Source organism: Mixophyes fleayi, chromosome 7 (genome assembly GCF_038048845.1).
Source record: "Mixophyes fleayi isolate aMixFle1 chromosome 7, aMixFle1.hap1, whole genome shotgun sequence".
NCBI lineage: Eukaryota > Metazoa > Chordata > Amphibia > Anura > Limnodynastidae > Mixophyes > Mixophyes fleayi.
Window position 1 is genome coordinate 89,138,628 of NC_134408.1, and position 20,383 is coordinate 89,159,010.

Consider the following 20,383-nt stretch of genomic DNA (forward strand, 5'->3'; position numbering starts at 1 on the left):
ACCTTATAAATAAATAAATAATATGGGAAAGGGGTTTGCTATAGGTGAAGCTCTTGTCAAAACCAGTTTCTGATAACTCAACTCGCAGAGTGATTCTTGAAACTAGATGGAGACACATGGAGCATGTAAAACATGTTTATTATTGCTTCTCCATTATAAGAACACTATTCCCATTTGTTTGACGTTTTCATAGCGCACTGCATGATAGACATAGAGACAACATCAGAAATTTAAATATACACGCGCAGAAAGGTGTCGCTGTTGAAGGAACTATTGGCAGATTGTCGGGCAATTGGTTTTGAGATCGTACACACTGCAGGATTGTAACAACGTTGTTTCATTAGTAATCAAATTAAATCATATTATGTGCTTTGGAACAATTCTTGTTCATTGTTGGAGTGTACACACTAATGTGATATTGGGCCGAACACTCGATTATTGGGTGATTGACCCGATAATTGTCTGAAAACAATGTAGTTTGCAATCAGTCTTACTTTTTAGAGGTGGCCTAAATAATATGCAGAAATATATTCATGATTACACGAAGATTTGTCTAACAAACCTTTGGTACTAAAACTTATAGATAAAAAAGGATCATCACTTGCAAATGGAAGAGAAATGACTTCATCACGAGTTAACTAAGGGGTCTTTACTGTAAAGGTAGGTAAGCTATGGAATTTCTTACTACAGCAAATTCATAAGCATAATTTAAAAGTAGATTGGATGCCTGTTTTACAAGGAATAGTATCTGTAATAGCTCTGGCATTTCAAGCATACAGGCCCATCCCTGTTGATGAGCAGGACAAAACTGTGTGCCGCTGCGCAGCAGCGGTGCCAGAAGGGGCGTACCCACATTATGTTCGGGGCATGGTCAACGTGGGGCATTGATACATACATTATAATAAAACATTACATTTATCAGGCCCTCCCTATCATACCACACCCCACCCCAGAAACACATTACAACACCCCCAGCCCACTGCACTTATATATGCTTCTGATGCTGCTGACATCCATTAGAGTCGGAACTTCCTGTAGAGTGAGCAGGGAAGCTCTTAGTCTCACAAGATTAATAAATCTCATGAGACTTAGAGCTCCTCGGCTTTCTTTGCAGGCTGTGTCCTATCCAGGAACTGGGAGTAGCTATCCGCTCCCTCCTGCTAACCAGAGCTAGACTTAGGCTCAGGGGGCCCTAGGCACTTAAGACAGAGGGCTCCTATGATGTAATATGGTTATTAGACACATTTTCAACAAATACACAGGCAATACTGTGAGCACTATTAGGAGCACACAGTTCTGCCTTCACAAGCAGTACAATGTGAAGCAGTACATACCTCCCAACTGTCCTTGTACTCACACCAAATCCTGACTAAGCGGGACAGTCACCCACCAAATTCAGGGCAGTTGGCAGAATGTCCTGGTCTCTCTTACCTGCCTTGTCATTGTCTCCACTTGTGTCTGCTGGTGTCTTTAGATCAGTTGCTGCTTGTCTGGATCCTGGAATGTTGGGGGCCCTATTTGAAAAAAAAAAATGGTTACATGAAATTTAGAAAACTCCAACCAGCAGCAGTGTTAAATCAATATAACACCTACATTTTAAAATTAGGCCTTACTCCAGCCCCAACATTAAAATGATAGTATTCACATTTGATAAATACATCTATTTCCCTCCAACTAGCTCTGACATTAAATAGTATATACATTTAATAAATAGACCTATTTCCCTACAACCAGCCCCAACATTAAATTAATAGTATTCACATTTAATAAATAAACCGCTTTCCCTCCCTCCAATCAACCCCAGCAAGAAATTAAATAGCATTTATATTTAATGAAAATAACCATTTCCCAACCATCTCAGGCATTAAATAATTTATAATTTAATTTAATAAATATACCTAATTTTCCCCAAACAGCCCCACATTCACTTAATAGCACACATTATAGTCATATACTGTCCCCCACACACATTATAGTCATATACTGTCCCCCACACACATTACAGTCATATACTATCCCCCCCACACACATTACAGTCATATACTGTCCCCCACACACATAACAGTCATATACTGTCCCCCCACACACATTACAGTCATATATTGTCTCTCCACATACATTACAGTCATATACTGTACCCCCACACACATTGGCAATTTTTTATTTTTCCCCTCCTACAGCCATTGCCCCCCATGCAGACATTTTCACCCCCAATTCCCCCTGCAGACATTGTCACTCAACCCCCCAATCCCCCTGCAGACATTGTCACTCACCCCCCAATCTCCCTGCAGACATTGTCACTCACCCCCCCTTCCCCCTGCAGACATTGTCCTTCACCCCCCCTTCCCCTTGCAGACATTGTCCCTCAGACACCCCCTTCCCCCTGCAGACATTGTCCATCACACCCCCCCTTCCCGCTGCAGACATTGTCCCTCACACCCCCCCTTCCCGCTGCAGACATTGTCCCTCACACCCCCCCTTCCCGCTGCAGACATTGTCCCTCACACCCCCCTTCCCCTGCAGACATTGTCCCTCACACCCCCCTTCCCCCTGCAGACATTTTCCCTCACAACCCCCCTTCCCCCTGCAGACATTGTCGCTCACACCCCCCCTTCCCCCTGCAGACATTGTCCCTCACACCCCCCCTCCCCCTGCAGACATTGTCCCTCACACCCCCCCTTCCCCGTGCAGACATTGTCCCTCACACCCCCCTTCCCCCTGCAGACATTGTCCCTCACACGCCCCCTTCCCCCTGCAGACATGTCCCTCACACTCCCCCTTCCCCCTGCAGACAATGTCCCTCACACCCCCCCTTCCCCCTGCAGACATTTTCAATCACTTCTCCCATAAAGTCTCCCTGCAGTTATTTTTACTCATTCCCCCCCCTCCCCTGCAGTACCTGTCCCTATCCCCGGACACACCAACTCACCTCAACAACCTGCGCGTTCAACAGACCGACGGCACCTAGACGGCTGTGTGACGTCATGACGTGACATCGCGCGGCCGCGCGGAAGTTTAAAAAAAAAAAAAAAAAAAGGACTGGAAGCACAGGGACCAGACCGGCCCATACAGCCATCGGCCCTTCTGGCAAATGCCAGAAGTGCCAGATGGCCAGTCCGGCCCTGTCTGTACCTATTATTAGTAGAGGAAATTATAGATTGATTGATCTAGGAAATGTATCTATTTGCCCCATGATACTAACTTAATCTCTGTCACACTAGGCGTTTTGTCTTATATTCCTCTGAATCAGCATAATTAGAATTTACAAATGCTAAATTCAATAGACCTGTGCCTTTTTAACCTTACTAACTATGTAAATATGTTCCTTGCTGTGCAGAAGGGTATACAGACATTTCTACTCTGAAAATTAACTTGATTTTTGCACCAGCTGTGGGCTGCTTAGATTGGGTATCAACCTAAACTTATAAAAGTAAGCATTTGGCCCATCCAGTTTCGCACTTTGCCTAATGTAAAAAACATAGGTTCAAAAACAAAAATAACATATGTAATGTAGGCAGTCGTGAAGATCTTTAACTCTCATGGGGAATTTAAGCAACAAATGAACCTAAACTTAGTGGTATTTAACAAGGAAAAAATTTAAAAATTTTAATGAAATTAAAGTGATAGGAGGTTAGATTTTTGATATAATGTTTACACTTTCCTACAACCTCTAGATTTTTCTGCCCGGCTGCACTTGTAGTTTGTAAAGGGGCCTCTTGAGGGCAGAGGGCAGTTGTACACCTTGGTATGTGTTGGGTGCAGGGGTATGCTGGCAAATTGTAGCCCTGGGTGCAAGACTCAACTCAGCAGCCTATTAGATACATTTTAAAGGAAAAAAATTCAGATGGGCCACTGATCCAGCACAAGGTAGCCCACTATAGGACTGGCCCAGGGGGCAGATGCCTCTCTTCCCCCCAACTCAGCCTGCCCCTGGATGGGTGGTTTATTAAGTGCGCTATACATCCAGTGCATTACTTAAATTAAGTTTAGATCTATCAGACTATCTGAGAAGACAATCAAACGGCCTCACTAACTGGGCCCTATACAGTCATGGCCAAATGTTTTGAGAATCACACAAATATTATTTTGCTGCCCCAGTTTTTATTATGGCAATTTCCATATACTCCTGAATGTCATGAAGAGTGATCAAATGAATTGCAATTAATTTCCCTCTTTGCCATGACAATGAACTTTATCCCAAAAGCAACATTTCCAATGCATTTCAGCCCTGCCACAAAAGGGTCAGCTGACATCAGGTGAGTGATTCTCTCGTTAACACAGGTGAGAGTGTTGACTAGGACAAGGCTGGAGAACACTCTGTCATGCTGATTGAGTTAGAATAACAGACTGGAAGTTTTAAAAGGAGAGTGGTGCTTGAATTCATTGTTTTTCTCTGTTAACCATGGTCATCATTGCTTTGCACAAAAAGATTGCACCGAAATAAACCATTTATCGGATCATCAAGAACTTCAAGAAGAGAGGTTCAATAGTTTTGAAGAAGACTTCAGGGTGTCTAAGAACATCCAGCACGTGCCAGGACCATCTCCTAAAGTTGATTCAGCTGTGGGATCAGGGCACCACCAGTGCAGAGCTTGCTCAGGAATGGCAGCAGGCAGGTGTTAGTGCATCTGCACGCACAGTGAGGCGAAGACTTTTGGAGGATGACCTGGTGTCAAGAAGCCACTTCTCTACAGGAAACACATCAGGGACAGACTGATACTCTGCAAAATGTACAGGGATTGGACTGCTGAGGACTGGGGTAAAGTAATTTTCTCTGATGAATCCCGTTTCAGATTGTTTGGGGCATCTGGAAAAACAATTGTCCGGAAGAGGAAAGGTGAGCGCTACCATCAGTCCAGTGTCATGCAAACATTAAAGCATCCTGAGACCATTGATGTGTGAGGTTGCTTCTCAGCTAAGGGAGTGAGCTCACTCACAAATTTTCCTAAGAACACAGCCACGAATAAAGCATGGTACCAATACGTCCTCCAAGAGCAACTTTTCAAAACCATCCAAGAACAGTTTGGTGAAGAACAATGCCTTTTCCAGGATGATGGAACACCTTGCCATCAGGCAAAAATGATATCTAAGTGGCTCAGGGATGAAAACATTGAAATTTTGGGTCCATGGCAAGGAAACTCTCCTCGCCTTAATCCCATTAAGAACTTGTGGTCAATTCTCAAGAGGCGGGTGGACAAACAAAAACCCACACATTCTGACAAACTCCAAGCATTGATTAGGCAAGAATGGGCAGCCATCAGTTGATATGTGGCCCAGAAGTTGATTGACAGCATGCCAGAGCGAATTGCAGAGGTCATGAAAAAGAAGGGTCAACACTGCAAATATTGACTCTTGCATAATCTTAATATCATTGTCAATAAAAGCCTTTTTTTCACTTATGAAATTCTTGTAATTGTACTTCAGTATACCATGGCAACATCTGAAAAACATGTCTAAAAACACTAAAGCAGCAAATTTTTGTGAAAACCAATACTTGTGTCATTCTCAAAACTTTTGGCCATGACTGTAGAATCAGACAATTTGGAGCTTGGGTCAAGCAGTAGAAAAACTATGGGAGTACCAATAAAGGAAGATAGTGATGGCAGATTTACTATATTTAAAATTATTTTTTTAAAGAATGTAAAACATTCTTTAAAACATTTGTTTTTCTTACAAGAAAATAGTTTGTTTGCCAACAAGAAGTAAATAACATACAGGAAACTTTGTGATGATTGTTCCAGTAAGTGGCATTTATGGAATCAGGAAGAATTTCATAAACCATATTCATTGTGTGATATTAAATTAGCACCTGCTTCATTATCTTTCTTTGGATCAACAAAGGATTTAGGTGTCTATTTGGACCTTGTGACTACTCTCTACTCACCCATACCCACATGATGTGTGAGATGATTTAATTATTTATTGTTTGCAGTCCAGTGTTGGAAAGGTTAAGTTATAAACTTATCTAGGGGCCTGATTCATTAAGGATCTTAACTTGAGAAACTTCTTATTTCAGTCTCCTGGACAAAACCATGTTACAATGCAAGGGGTGCAAATTAGTATTTTGTTTTGCACATAAGTTAAATAATGTCTGTTTTTTGATGTTAAGATCCTTAATGAATCAGGCCCTTATAGTTAATAAGTCATTTTGAAAAATATTTTAGACGCTCATTAATGGGACAAAAATTCAGGAAAGCATAAGGTCTTGTACAATTAGAGCCTGGCTTGTTTCGATGGTACCAGCCAGATGGCAGAGGCACAATGCCTTAGGGCAGTAGATGCATTAAATCACAGGTGACCTGCACAATATTCATCTGAATTATTGCATGCGGCATTAACTGTGTAATGTCTTTAAAAAAAAATCAGTTATCTTTAAAGTATTCCTGCAATATGTTCGTATTTCATTTGCATACACTTTGTCTCATCTACAACTGGATACATTTGCACACCTAAAAGAAGCACACAAAAAAATTGTACTTTTATGTAAATGTTGAGTTCTAAACATCACACGCTTGTCCAGATCAATTACAGCAGTATTTGCCCCATTGGTATGTGAAGTGTACACTAACAAATCCCTGTTAGCATAGAAATAGTGACAGTGTTACTAGTAAATGCATTACCCTGTTTGTAGACAATGTAATAATGTAATTAGGTGTAATATACACAAGAGAGAATATTGTCTTGACAATTATTAATAAATGTGAAAGTTACATTTTCAATATAAAATGTAATGAGATAGAAACCCCTCCACGCCTGTATTTTAAAAATCAAATGGGAATTTTCTTTTTAGATTCCCATGTGATACCCCACTAAAGCAGGATATGCCTTTAAGTTATCCTGTTATTGTTGGCAGTCATGTGTGTGGCATTTGGCATGAAAAAACTACAGTTCTCAGCATGCTTCAGGACTTTGGAGGGAAAGAGAGGAACTGCAGGAAGGAGGTGTTAGTTTTCTGCCTAGCTAAGATTTTTGACAGGTTAAACAAGAGGGAGAGAAACAGCAGGCTGATAAACAGAGAATGTGAATCTTGAAGCTGTATGCAAATGAAAGGTCCATCAGTGGACTGTGAGTGAGTTATAACCTGTGAAATCCCACACTGCACACTCAGTGCTTTAAAGTAATTTAAAGACAAAAAGTATAAACCCTCGAGTAACCAGTTAAGGACTTGGTTTACTTGTCCAGCTGATTGACTGTAGACTAATATTACTGTAACAAAAGCCAGCATGTTTCTCACAAAAGAGGAACACAGGCTTAGCAATCAGCCTCAACAGGCTGCTAATTAACCCTGTAGGGGCTGGAGGTGTAAGGACACAAGCTACTCTATGGCAACCAGTAATACAGGCTTTTCCTATCCAGAAATAGAATACAATTAAAAACTTAAATAGGGAACTAGACCCAAAAGCAACCTAAAATACACATGTATTATTTATTTGCGGGCGCGCTCGTCAGTAGATCATGGCGGAGTGCAGCGCTGTCTGCAGCAAGCGTCCCGACCGTTGTCCTGGCAATGTTCGGGATGGAAGAGGAAATGATGTCCCGGTCGTCATGGTGACGGCCGGGACGCTGCTGGCGCTGAGGCAGAGAGCCGCGCTGGTGAGTACACAGCCGCGGCTCGTGACAGGTACAGGTGACATAAAGCAAATTGTGGCAGATAATGTTATTAGCCAAGGATGACATGATGTTAGTTGACAGATTGAACTATATTTTTAATTAGTCAAAGCAAGTGCTAATTAATTAGGGATATATTGCATATTATCTGCCTTTTAAATATGTAAAACAAGCATCTATGTAAAAGCACAGATATGTCTTTACTCTAACACTGGTATTCAAGAAGAGTATATAATAGCTGTGGGTAACACTTGGATGGCACTGTTATGTTATATATACTGTGACAGAAACACTAGGAAAGTGGCAAATGTCAGGTATATACACTATATGGACAAACACACAAGTATTTGGACGCTTGACCATTACACCAACAGGGACTGTAATGACATTATTTTCAAATACATATACTTTAAGGTGGAGTTGATCCCCCTTTTGCAGCGATAACAGCTTCCACCCTTCTTGGAAGACTTTCCACAAGATGTTGGATTGTTTCTGTGGGAACTTGTGTCCATTCATTCTGTAGAGCATTTATGAGGTCAGGCACTGATGTTGGGCGAGAAGGCCTGGCTCACAATTTCCGTTCTGATTCATCCCAAAGATGTTTGATGGGGTTGAGGTCAGGACTCTGACAGGACTAGTTATAGTAAATTGGCTTGCCCATGAAAGTTTTATTATTTTCTTCTTTCTCATCAACGCTCTTAGTTTGAAACAGATATTCCCTTGGCATCCTCATGACGCTTTGTATCAGGTCATACAGTTTCCTTAATGAGTACCCTCTACTGATTTTTTTTTTTAATTATTATTATTATTATTGTTATATCATCCAATTGTGAACTTAAGGTGTCCTGTTCACTAGTAACGATTTTCAGCATTTGGGGATAAGGCAATCACTTTTAAGAGCTTGAGGAGTATACCTGTCGGTCTGTTTCTGAAAAATGATGTAGTAAAGTGTTTTCCATTGTATTGCATCTTGACATCCATATAGTCAATTTTTTAGCCACTTGTATTTCTGGGCCATGAGGAATAATAAGATATGGATTACATACATCTGCTGTGTATAGTAGAAGGTGCTGTGGAAATTTTGTTAAGCCTTGTAATTTAACATGCAAACTCATTGGGGGGTATTCAATTGTTGCTTTTAACGCGCTAAAACAAAAAAAAAATGAGCGCTTTAAAAATATTAGCGTTAATACGGTAATTACTCGCTAAATTTCATCTCGCAGCTCCCTGATCTGCGAGATGAAATTCAGCGAGTAAACTACCGTATTAACGGTATTTACGCGCATATTACCGTATAAACTGTAATATTTTTCGAGCGCTCGTTTTTTTTTGTTTTAGCGCGTTAAAAGCAACAATTGAATACCCCCCATTGTGTCTTTCAAATATGTCTTCTCATGAACAATACAGTGTTGTAAAATAGAGTCCAGGAACTGTGAGATTGGTTGATAGAAATGATAGGTCTGCCAAGAGGGTTCTTCTAATATTTGTGTATTTTTGGGTACTGTGTACGGCGTAGGTATAATAGGAAACTCCTGTGGTAAATCTTTAATTAATTTTTCTTCTAAGTATAAACTCCTCTGAGCAGAAATCAGTATTGTATGCAATTCTTTTTTGTAATGTACTATTATTTACTGTAAACTTGTGTCTGACAACGGTCTTTTAATTTATTGTTTATAGTCTGCTGTATTCTGGATAACTATCACCATGGGCTGGTCGACAGACTTTTGCCCAAGGGGCAAGCACACAGCACTGCCCCATAAGTAGCAGCCCATCCTTATAGGGTGGCCTTTGGTATGATATATATGTATTAATATAAAAAGAGTCTATTTTAGTGTTGCTTAACCGAGTGATACTTTATTGCTATAAATGATAAATCTTAAAAAATGAAAACAAAAAACAAACCTCACTTTATATTAGAGATGCTCACTGACCCCTGTGAAGTGGTTTTGAATCTGGATTAGCTTCGTGTTTTGGTTTTGGCAAAACCACCCTTGTGTGTTTTGGTTTTGGATCTGTATTTATTTTCAAAAATTGCTAAAATATGCTAAAATCACATAATGTGGTTCTTTTTTTTTATCCTACATTATTATTAACCTCAATAACACTAATTTAAAGTCATTTGCAGTAAATTTTGACCACCTCACAGGTCACAATATTATTTTCATACACTTTCAAACAAAGATTGCAGCAGTTCTTGCCAGTGATAAGAAAAAGGCCATTGTCATGCCTGGCCATAAGACCAAAAATCCACCTCTTATGTGTGCAATTCTTTTTACACAAATCCTGACAACAGTTGTCTAGCCATTTGTAGCATTAGTAAAGCCACACTAAGTAGAGGTAGGGACATTAACCATCTAGGATCCTCATCCATGTTACTTCATTTGAAGCGAATTCATGGAAAGCTGTTGGGAAGATCAGAAACATATGTTAAAAATATAACAACAAGCAGTCCAGCATCATCTACCTCCCTTCTCTCAACTAGATCCCAGCACCTGCAATCTACACCCCCAACACCTTCATCATCAATATCCCCAGAAGTGATGGGAGTTAGTCCTGCATCCAAGTTGCTAAAGCTAGATGACTCCTCCACTAACCATGATTCCTCTGAAGAATTATTGAGCATTAGTCCCGCTGCTGCTGGTGCTGCTGGGGGTGGATTTTCAACCAGAAGAAGGTCATTAGTAGTTTACAACAATTGACTGTTAAACAATCCTTTGCTAGAGGAAGAAAGTAAAAAAGCTGTCACCCAGTTGCAAAGCGGATCACAGACGGCATGGGGACTATGCTAGTATTAGATCTGAGCACCATATACACCGACGGTTCCCAAACTGTGCGCCGCGGCTCCCAGGGGTGCCGCGGCGCTGTCACTGGGGTGCCGCGGGCCAGCCATAAAAAAAAAGAAAGAGCACATAAACTTACCAATCTGCCGGGCGCCGGGACCCAGCAGCCTCCTCTCTCCCGCAGCTGTCACTGAATATCGACGTCAGTGACAGCTGCGGGAAAGAGGAGGCTGCTGGGTCCCGGTGCCCGGCAGATTGGTAAGTTTATGTGCTCTTTCTTTTTTTTATGGCTGGGAGAAGCGGAGGAGGACAGAGGGAAGTGGAGGAGGACAGATGGAAGCGTAGGAGGACAGAGGGCAGCGGAGGAGGACAGAGGGAAGCGGAGGAGGACAGCGGGCAGTGGAGGAGGACAGAGGGAAGTGGAGGAGGACAGCGGGAAGCGGAGGAGGACAGCGGGAAGTGGAGGAGGACAGAGGGAAGCGTAGGAGGACAGCGGGAAGCTGGGGAGGACAGCGGGCAGCGGAGGAGGACAGCGGGAAGTGGAGGAGGACAGAGGGAAGCGGAGGAGGACAGAGGGCAGCGGAGGAGGACAGCGGGCAGCGGAGGAGGACAGAGGGAAGCGGAGGAGGACAGCGGGCAGCGGAGGAGGACAGAGGGAAGCGGAGGAGGACAGAGGGAAGTGGAGGAGGACAGCGGGCAACGGAGGAGGACAGCGGGCAGCGGAGGAGGACAGAGGGAAGCGGAGGAGGACAATGGGAAGCGGGGGAGGACAGCGGGCAGCGGAGGAGGACAGAGGGAAGCGGAGGAGGACAGAGGGAAGCGGAGGAGGACAGAGGGAAGCGGAGGAGGACAGCGGGCAGCGGAGGAGGACAGCGGGAAGCGGAGGAGGACAGCGGGCAGCGGAAGAGCACAGCGGGAAGCGGAGGAGGACTGCGGGAAGCAGAGGAGGACAGCGGCAGCAGAGGAGGACAGAGGGCAGCGGAGGAGGACAGAGGGCAGCAGAGTGACAGAGGGCTGCAGAGGGGGCAGAGTGCCTGGATGCAGAGGGGGCAGTGTGACAGAGGGCAGAGGAGGGGGACAGCGTGACATAGGAGGGGGACAGTGTGACAGGGCAGAGGAGGGGGTTAGCGTGACAGAGGGCAGTGAGAGGTGACAGAGGGCAGAGGGGGCAGCGTGACTGGATGCAGAGGGGGAAGTGTGACAGAGGGCAGAGGAGGGGGACAGTGTGACAGAGGAGGGGGACAGAGGGCAGATGAGGGGTACAGCGTGACAGAGGGCAGAGGAGGACAGAGGGCAGAGGAGGAGGACAGCGTGACAGAGGAGGGGGACAGCGTGACAGAGGGCAGTGAGAGGGGACAGCGTGAGAGATGGCAGAGGGGGCAGCGTCAGAGGGGGCAGCGTGACTGGATGCAGAGGGGGCAGTGTGTCTAGATGTAGAGGGGGCATTTTTGCATACAACTAAATAAGTATTTCTGTCCTGACCTAAATACTTATTACATTTTTTTGACCCAACTACTTCTAAAACAGGACTGCTCAGTAATTATTTTGGAGGGGTTCCTTGAAAAAATTTGGAGACTCTAAGGGTGCCGTGAACTGCAAAAGTTTGGGAACCACTGATATACACTATTAATGCAGCTGGTGTTAGACAATTACTTGAGGTCTTGTGTCCCCATTACCAAATTCCATCACGATACCATTTTACTAGAAAAGTTATTCCTCACCTCTACCAGAAGATTCGCAAAAATGTAATTATTGGGCTACAAAATTCCATTCTACCCACTGTACACTTAACCACAGATATGGGGACAAGCGGAACTAGGCAAACTAAAGATTATATGACTGTGACAGCCTACTGGGTTGGTGATTCGCCTTCACCAGCAGGAACAACAGCAGCATGTACCCAAATACGTCACATTTTTCTGAGGCAGGCTACTCTGTGTATTATCTGCTTCACTAAGAGGCCTATTATTGTTATTATATATATTATTATTAGTGTCAGTAGTGTTATCGAGGATAAGGACACCTCTAAAAAAAGTGATGGGTTTTCAAAGAGCATCTAAATATTTGAAGGCTGTGGGAATGTCTGATTGAGTGGGGTATGGAATTCCATAAGTGGGAGCAGCACGGGAGAAGTTTTGAAGGTGGGAGTGAGAGGTGGTTATCAGACACAAGACAAGGCGCAGGTCAGAGGTAATACCGCTGACAACCTGTTTTAAAAACTAAGGGATATTATTGCAACATGGCTTATCCTGCTTGGACTCTCCTGAGGATATGTGATTTCTGATAACGCTTCGCCAGGGTCAAAGAGCTATAAACATCTTGTAATGACGTCTCCTCCTTCAGTTTCTCTGGCAACTGCTTCTAGGAAAAAACTTAGCTTCCCCAAGACACCCAGTGGTGATGCAGGTGAGTCAGCACAACATTTTGACATTTGCTCTGCTCTAAAAGAATTGCCCAAAAATTGTGACAGCTCTGCCATAAAATGAACTACAAATTCTATGAGGAAGGCCATTATTGGCAATTACATCAAAGTACACAGACTTCTGTGATGGTGGATTCCATCCATTAGTATTGTTTGAGGAGCATGTACACGGTGATGAGGGTGAACACCTTTTTTAGAGAGGTGTTTTTTTCTTTAAAATGGTACAAGCTTTTTATTTACATTTTGGTTTCCCTGACTTAAAACCACTATGCACTTGAACATAGGCTTTAGCACATGAGGAAGAGGAATTAGTATCATCATGACTGAGACTTTAGATTGACAACAACAATGTCACCCCTCCTGTTTCTGTATGAGCTATGGTACAGTACAATGACACTGGAGACTTTTAAGAACACTGACAGCCCTAGTATTACAATTTCTGTTTCAGCACTGAACACTGCCACCTCTCCTGTTTCTGAGTGAGCTATGGTACAGTAAAATGTAACTGCAGATTTAGAGCAAGCCAGCCAGCCAGCCCTATAATTTCTATTTCAGCACTGACTCTTAGCACTGGAGCACTTCTCTTTGTCTGTTACCTGTATAACACAGTAGAATTTGCCTGCAAATTCAGAAGACAATCCTGCTATCCCTCCTATTTGTATTTTAGCAATGACTCTTAGCAATGAAGCACTCCTCTTTGTCTGTTACCTAAATAACACAGTAGAATTTGCTTGCAAATTCAGAAGACAAGCCTGCTAGCCCTCCTATTTGTATTTCAGCAATGACTCTTAGCAATGGAGAAATGGAGCTCTTCTCTTTGGGTGTATATAACACCTTACACTTTTTGGTGCAAATTCAGAAGAAAAGCCTGCAAGGACTAGTATTTGTATTTCAGCAATGACAATTAGCAATGCAGCTCTCCTTTTTGTGTTTTACCTGTATAACAAAGTAGCATTTGACTGCAGAATTACATCAACCTTGTAAGCACTATTATTTGTATTTTTCTGCAATGAGATTTAACATTGGAGCTCTCCTTTCTGTGTGTTACCTATATAGCACAGTAGAATTGGACTGCAAAATTACATCAACCCTGTAAGCACCAGTATTTTTTTTTCCTCCAATGAGAAATAGTAATGGAGCAATGGAGCTCTCCTGAATGTCACTGATTACTTTGCTGAACACTGCTACCACCCTCCTCTTTCAATTCTATAACTTTGCCTGACCAACTGCTCTACACTCTATACTACCTCTTCTGTGTCCCTCTCTCAAATGGCGCTAGATCGCAGTGGATGACGGTATTTATAGATTCCAAAACTCGCAAGATCCGATATCCTACGATGTAACAATGACGTTTTGCCTCGTTTTCGATTCTGAAAAAGTGCGAAAGTACCGAGCCTATGTTCAGGTGCGTTCGGTTCCCGAGGAACCGAGCCTGAGCATCTCTACTTTATATTGCATTTTTTTTTATATGTTCCTTCTCCCTACAGCACTTTTTTTTTTACATATCTCACTAATTAGAATGTGTATAAATAATATTAAAGCAATAGACTAATAATGTTCTATTACAGTACTGAACACGGGCTGATTTATTAAAATGCAAAAAGCCCTTTTGCTTTAAAAACCTGATCTTTTTGTCATCTAAAGGGCTTGTTTTTGATTTGCACTATATTTTGATTTGCACTATAGGGTTATTATTTGTTTTAGGGTTAACCTAAAACAAATAATATGAGTGGTGCTACTGGTAGGAGGAGCAGAGCACTAGGTGTCAATCTGACACCCTGGCCCAGAGCTGGATTAAGGCTCTGGGAGACTTGGGGTACTTTAGAGAAAAGAGCCCCTAAGATGTGACTTGGTTATCATTTTAGACAAATACACAGGCAGTCAGACCAAATCCTGACTAAGCGAAACAGTCACCCAAATTTGGGGCTGCACCACCAGATTCAGGACAGTTGGTAGACTGTCCTGCTTTCTCCTACTTGTTCTTGTCACTTTCACCACCTGTGGCTACTGGTGTCTTTAGATCAGTTGCTGCTGGTTTGGATCCTGGAATGTTGGAGGCAAAATTTGTACATGAAATTTAGAAAACTCCAAAGAGCCTCGTGTTAAATCAATCAAACATGTTTTATAATAAGGCCTCCCTCCAGCCTAAAATTAAAATAATAGTGTTCACATTTGATGAATAGGTCTAAATCACTCCAACTAGCCCTGTCATTAAATTAATAGCATACACATTTAATAAATAGCCCTATTTCCCCAACATTAAATTAACATTTAATAAATATAACCATTTCCCACAAATATCCCAGACATTAAACAATTCATAATCACATTTAATAAATATACCTCATTTTCCCAAAACAGGTCCATATTGAATTAATAGCTCCCAAACCACTCCAGCATTAAATTAAAGGTCCAATCACCCCAACTTAACTTCATAGACCCCACTATTAAATTAAATTGCCCCACCATCAACCCACAAATAAAGTAACACCCATACCTCCCACATTATATTAAGATCCCCCTTCCCTCATAATGTGTAAATTAGTATACTGGCTCCCACGCGCACGCACATTATATTGATGTATTGGCTGACCCCCTCACAAACACACACACACACACACACACACACACACACAATATACTTGTCCCCTCACACACACATAGACACAATATATTGGCCCTCCCAAATACACACATTATACTTTTTGCATGCCTAGTCACAATGTCTGGTTGTGTATCCTGCTTTATTTGTTATCAATATATATAATTTTCCCCCCAGCCCCATTATGAGTTTTGCCAACCCACTTGTAGTTGTAAGTATATTGGAAATCTTTAATGTGCAAACTAGCATGAAATTTTTAAAATGATGAGGTAGGTAATCTTTTTTAAAAGCAATCTTCTCTCTGTAACATAGCCTTTTTTAGAAATGGCCGAGGCACATGTGGCAGTGCAGGAGGGCAACCAGCGTCCACGCCTCCAGAACCAGCATCTAGTCCATCGTCGCTGGCCCAGGGAATTTGTCTTCAGGCAACGTGTCGGCCTCTTTGGCATGTCTGATGTTGATGTAATACATCGTTATTGGCTCCCGCCTCATGTCATCCTGGACATCCTGCACATTGTGCTGAGTGACCTGAAGCCAATGCACAACATCCCCACAGCAATACCGCCATTGACGAAACTGTTGGCAGTATTGCACTTTTGCGCCACAGGGTCTTTCCAGACAACTGTGGGTATTGCGGCAGGGATGTCCGAGAAGTCCTTCAGACACATGCTGAAGGTTATTGTGCGGGCGTTCCTGTAACGGCTCAAGCAATTCATCCATCTGCAATTCGATGAGGAGTCCCTTGTGCCCATAAAAGGGTGCAATTTCTAAATTTTGATATTTATTTATTTGCAGCTGACGAGGAGTTTATGGGCCAGACAAGACCACCAAGTCAACGTCTCATCAATAGAATAAAAAAAAAACAAGAAAAAAAATATAGAAAAAAGAGCAAAACATGCCAAAAAAACTAATACCTTACAAAATTAATGAAAAAGTTTTATTAAGTTTACTTTAAATGTGTTACTATTGTTTGCTAATCAAATTTGTTTCTTTTGTTAGTAAAGCTTGTGTGTATGTTTGATAGAGATGAGCGCACTCGGATTTTGTGAATCCGAGCCCACCCGAACCTTTCCGATCCAAGTCGGATCCGAGACAGATCCGGGTATTGGCGCCAAATGAAAACTTGAAACCGAGGCTCTGAGTCATAATCCCGCTGTCGGATCTCGCGATACTCGGATCCTATAAATTCCCCGCTAGTCGCCGCCATCTTCACTCTGGCATTGATCAGGGTAGAGGGAGGGTGTGTTAGGTGGTCCTCTGTCCTGCTATATCTCGTGCTGTGCTGTTTAGTTCTGTGCTGTGCTGTTTAGTTCTGTGCTGTGCTGTGCTGTGCTGTGCTGTGTTCTGCAGTATCAGTCCAGTGGTGCTGTGTGCTGTGCTCTGTCAATTTTGAGTTCAGTGGTGCTGCTGGGTCCTGTGCTGTGTCCTGTTCAGTCCAGTGGTGCTGTGTCCTGAGCTCTGTGCTTCTAAGGGCATAGTTATTTCCCCATTATTCCCAAGTGTTTTAAAAAATAAAAAAAAAGTTATAAAAAAAATACAAAAAAATAATTACAAAAAAATTTAAATACAACAAAATTTGCAAAACCAATCCTGCAGTATAAGCCCATTGGTACTGCAATATTATATTACCAAGTTCACTGATTCAGCAGTATAAGTCCAGTGGTACTGCTATTACAAAGTTCACTGATTCAGCAGTGTATAAGTCCAGTGGTACTGCTATTACAAAGTTCACTGATTCAGCAGTATAAGTCCAGTGGTACTGATATTACAGAGTTCACTGATTCAGCAGTATAAGTCTAGTGGTACTGATATATAACAAAGTTCACTGATTCAGCAGTATAAGTCCAGTGGTACTGCTATTACAAAGTTCACTGATTTAGCAGTGTATAAGTCCAGTGGTACTGCTATTACAAAGTTCACTGATTCAGCAGTATAAGTCCAGTGGTACTGCTATTACAAAGTTCACTGATTCAGCAGTATAAGTCCAGTGGTACTGCTATTACAAAGCTCACTGATTCAGCAGTATAAGTCCAGTGGTACTGCTATTACAAAGTTCACTGATTCAGCAGTATAAGTCCAGTGGTACTGCTATTACAAAGTTCACTGATTCAGCAGTATAAGTCCAGTGCTACTCTCCTGTGCCGCATATAATTTTTAAAGGCTTTGCTGAGTGTGCGTGGCTAAGGGGTACGCTCTCTTGTCCTACAAATAATGGAAAACCAAAATTTGGAGGATAAAGTAGGGAAAGATCAAGACCCACTTCCTCCTAATGCTGAAGCTGCTGCCACTAATCATGACATAGACGATGAAATGCCATCAACGTCGTCTGGCAAGCCCGATGCCCAATCTCCTAGTACAGGGCATGTAAAATCCAAAAAGCCCAAGTTCTCAAAAAATAGCAAAAAGAGAAACTTAAAATCATCTGAGGAGAAACGTAAAGTTGGCAATATGCCATTTACGACACGTAGTGGCAAGGAACGGCTTAGGCGATGGCCCGTGTTCATGACTAGTGGCCTAGCTTCACCCAAGGATCTTAGCCCTCCTCCTCCTCCCCCCCCCTACAAAAAATTTAAGAGAGTTATGCTGTCAGCAACAACAAAACAGCAAAGAACTCTGCCTTCTAAACAGATGACATCACAAATCCCCAAGGCGAGTCCAAGGGTGTTGTTGGTTGTGAACCCTGACCTTCCCATCACTGTACGGGAAGAGGTGACTCCATCCAGCATTTGCAGCACGCCCTCTGCATATGCTGGAAGGATCACCCACAGTCCAGTTTCAGATTTGGCTAATGAAGGTGTGAATGTTGTACACCGGGAGGAAGATATTGATGTAGCTGGTCCTGAGGAGATGTTGATGATTATGATGCAGACAGATACCAAATTGCCTTTCTCAATTTCTATTTATATTCTAGATTATATAACGGCTGAATAGTTTTCTGTTTTACTCCTAGTGGAGAGGGGATCTGATGCAGACAGATACCAAACTGCCTTTGTCCATTTCTTTGTATATTTGAATGTCTAGTTCTACAGTCTATGCAGGCTGCTTTATTTATATTCAACTACAAGTGTAGGGCGGGGGAGGGGGCATAGATAGCCACCAAAGTAACGTGGTCCATTTAATTACACTTTCTAGCTCCACAGTCTGTGCAGCCTGCTTTTTTTTATCTTCAAAGTATTTATATTTACAAGCCTTGCAGTCTGAAATTAACTAGACTTAGTGACGTGGTAGAACTCCAAAAGACTGTTTGGAAGCCCCTGTACAGACTGGCTCTATTTTTTAACTGAGTTGTCCCCCCTCCAGTGTGTACTCGGAAAGAGTTTTTAGTGCAGTGGGGAACCTGGTCAGTGAGCGGCGAAGGAGGTTGCTTCCTCACAACGTTGAAAAAATGATGTTTATAAAAATGAATAATCAATTCCTCAATGAAGTACAGCACTGCCCTCCAGACAATACAGAGGGAACTGTGGTTGTGGAGTCCAGCGGGGACGAATTGATAATGTGTGAGGAGGAGGAAGTACACACTGTAGGGGGAGAGGAATCAGAGGTTGAGGATGAGGACGACATCTTTCCTCAGTAGAGCCTGTTTAGTTTGTACAGGGAGAGATGAATTGTTTTATTGGTGTGGGGGCCCAAACAAACCAATCATTTCAGCCACAGTTGTTTGGTAGGCCCTGTCGCTGAAATGATTGGTTTGTTAAAGTGTGCATGTCCTTTTTCAACAACATAAGGGTGGGTGGGAGGGCCCAAGGACAATTCCATCTTGCAACTATTTTTTTGGCATTATGTGACCATTCAACAGTCGTTTGCCATGTTCAAAAAGTAAAAGAAAATGCCAACAAATTCAATAAATTAAATCAAAAGTTAAATGCCCTGTCATTATTTAAAACAAGAGGTTTTGACGTGCTAGAATTAGTGTAGTGTTAAGATGTTATAAACACTACACTTGGAACTTGGAGGAGGTATTGTGGCCTCGGTATCAAATTGGGTACCGGGGCCACCCCACTACGCAGTCCAGATACCTGTTTGGTGGAATTCAGACCAGTTGAGGGTGTATTTATTTTATTGTGGCCCCGGTATCAAATTGGGTACCGGGGCCACCCCACTACGCAGTCCAGATACTTGTTTGGTGGAATTCAGACCAGTTGAGGGTGTATTTATTTTATTGTGGCCCCGGTATCAAATTGGGTACCGGGGCCACCCCACTACGCAGTCCAGATACTTGTTTGGTGGAATTAAGACCAGTTGAGGGTGTATTTATTTTATTGTGGCCCCGGTATCAAATCAAGTATTAAATTCTATTTAATACTTTAATTCTATTACTAATTCCCATAAAGAGGAACTGCAGCTTCTATTTAATACTTTAATTCTATTAGTAGTTACCATAAAGAGGAACAAAATAAACAAATTTTACCAAAAGTATAATATGACTTAGAAACACTACACTTGAAAGATGGTGCCTTTAAATGAAAAAGTCAGTCTTCATTGCACGACTATGTGCAACAGGGACAGTTTTTTGGTTTACAAAGTCAACCAATAACACTTCGATCCTGTCTGTCTTTAACATACTTGATGGGATCTCAATGATGAATGGTCTGTACCATGGTTGGAGGAGGTATTGTGGCCCCGGTACCAAATTGGGTACCGGGGCCACTCCACTATGCAGTCCAGATAGAGGTGTATCAGATATTAAACAACGTTGACTGCTGCTGCAAAATTTTTAAATAATAATGTGGGGAACACTACACTACGCAGTCCATAAACTTTTTGGGTGGAATTCAGACCCGTGTAGGGTTTTTTAATAATATTGTGGTGACCCACTCCTCTACGCAGTCCAGGTACATTATTGGTGCGAATCATACAAGTTCAGGGTTTTTAATTTATATTGTGGTGACCCACTCCTCTACGCAGTCCAGGTACATTATTCGGTGTGATTCATACCAGTTGATGGTTTTCTTATTATATATATTGTGGTGA